This window comes from Tripterygium wilfordii, chromosome 18 (genome assembly GCF_013401445.1).
Source record: "Tripterygium wilfordii isolate XIE 37 chromosome 18, ASM1340144v1, whole genome shotgun sequence".
Classification (NCBI taxonomy): domain Eukaryota; kingdom Viridiplantae; phylum Streptophyta; class Magnoliopsida; order Celastrales; family Celastraceae; genus Tripterygium; species Tripterygium wilfordii.
In genome coordinates this window covers 3,736,279-3,738,407 of record NC_052249.1, presented here as the reverse complement: position 1 = coordinate 3,738,407, position 2,129 = coordinate 3,736,279, and positions in this window count along the sequence as shown.

Here is a 2,129-nt window from a genome sequence, read left to right as displayed (position 1 = left end):
AGCTGCGGAGTTTCTCGAGGGGGATGCTTTCACTTGGTGGGAGGTGATGACAGTTAGTCGGGGTAGAGAGGGTATGCCGTGGGCAGAGTTTGAGACAGCTTTTCTGGCACAGTATGTGCCACAGACGTGCGTGTAGCTAAGGCTAAGGAGTTTCTCGAGTTGATTCAGTCTCCGGACATGATAGTGACACAGTATCAGACTCGTTTTGAGGAGTTAGGGCGATATGGGGAGGAGTATATTTGCACAGAGGAAAAGAAGATACTGAGATTTAGGAGAGGATTGTCGCCAAAGATTTCACCTCATTTGGCGGCTCAGACTATCACCACCTATCGTGAGTGTATTGATAAGGCACTCGGAGTGGAGAGGACTTTAGTGGAGATTAAGGATTACTGGGAGATTCACAAGAGGAAGCTTGAGAGTTCTACATCTGCTACTGGCGAGAGTAGTCAGCACAAACAGAAGACTGATACTCGGGGGCAGCAACAGAGTCAGGGGCAGGGTTCTCAGAGTCGGAGGTAGGGTTACCGAGGACCAAGGCAGGGACAGCAGGGTCCTAGACAAGTTCAGCAGGGACAGAGACAGGGTCAGCAGGGGCAGAGACAGGGTCAACAGCCTCAGCATTGCTATGCTTGTGGTCATGTGGGCCACATGCATTGGGATTGTCCTATGGCAAACAACCCGTTATGTTTCCGGTGTGGGTTGCCAGGGCATACCAGGAGAGATTGTCCACAGGGTGGAGGACCTGCATTGCCAGTATCTAGAGGTTAGAGGGCTCCAACTTCAGTTCCAGCATCGATTCCGGTACCGAGAGGTCCTGTAGGATGGGGTAGGCCACCAGAAGGTTAAAAGAGGTGGAGTGTATGCACTTGGCCCTGATGCGGTACCAGCAGAGCGAGACCATTTGGGAGGTAGGTTTCTCTTATTCAGTTCTTGGGCACGTGTTTTGTTTGACACTGGTGCTACGCATTCATTTATTTCTGCATCATTTGCTGAGGCATTGGGTTTAGAGATTACGGGAGTGGCGAGGAGATTTATAGTTGATTCACCCCTAGGACCAGGTACCATGATTAGTGGTATCTGTAAGGACTGTGTGTTTAGTTTCGCAGACCATGAGTTTAGAGCGGATCTGTTTGTGATGCCATTTACTGATTTTGATGTTATTCTTGGATTGGATTGGTTGACTGGGTATGAGGCGATTATAGAGTGTGCTGAGAGGAGGATTACACTGACCACACCTACGGGGAGGGTTAGATTTCATGGAACGAGGCTTCTTTCGTGTCCACATTTTCTAGATAATCCTCAGTACACTGATTGTGTTATAGCTGGTTTGATTACTTCAGCGTCTAGGGAGGATTCTTCGATCCTTATACCGGTTGTGGAGCATTACATGGATGTTTTTCCTGACGATTTACCAGGGTTGCCACCACAGAGGGAGATTGATTTTGTGATGGAGTTGTATCCGGGTACAGATCCGATTTCTATACCACCGTACAGGATGACACCAATAGAGCTGAAGGAGTTAGACACTCAATTGATAGGTTTACAGAAGTTGGGTTTTATCAGACCGAGCACTTCACCTTGGGGAGCACCTGTTTTGTTTGTGAAAAAGAAGGATGATACGATACGTATGTGTGTGGACTACCGACAGCTGAACAGGGTGACAGTGAAGAACAAATATCCATTGCCGGGGATTAATGATTTGTTTGATCAGTTAAGGGGTAGCCATTATTACTCCAAGATTGATCTCAGATCGGGGTACCACTAGTTGAGGATCCGGGAGAAGGATATTCCTAAGACAGCTTTCCGCACACGGTTTGGCCATTATGAGTACTTGGTTATGCCGTTTGGGTAACCAATGCACCTGCAGCGTTTATGGATTTGATGCACAGGGTGTTTAGGCCGTATCTGGATAAGTTTGTGATTGTGTTCATTGATGACATATTGGTTTATTCAGCCACTGAGGAGGAGCATGTCAGACACTTGGAGATTGTGTTACAGACGCTCAGAGAGCATAGACTGTATGCCAAGATGACTAAGTGTGAGTTTTGGGTGACTCATGTGAGATTTTTAGGGCATATGATTTCTCAGGAGGGTATAGCGGTGGATCCAGCTAAGGTAGAGGCAGTGGT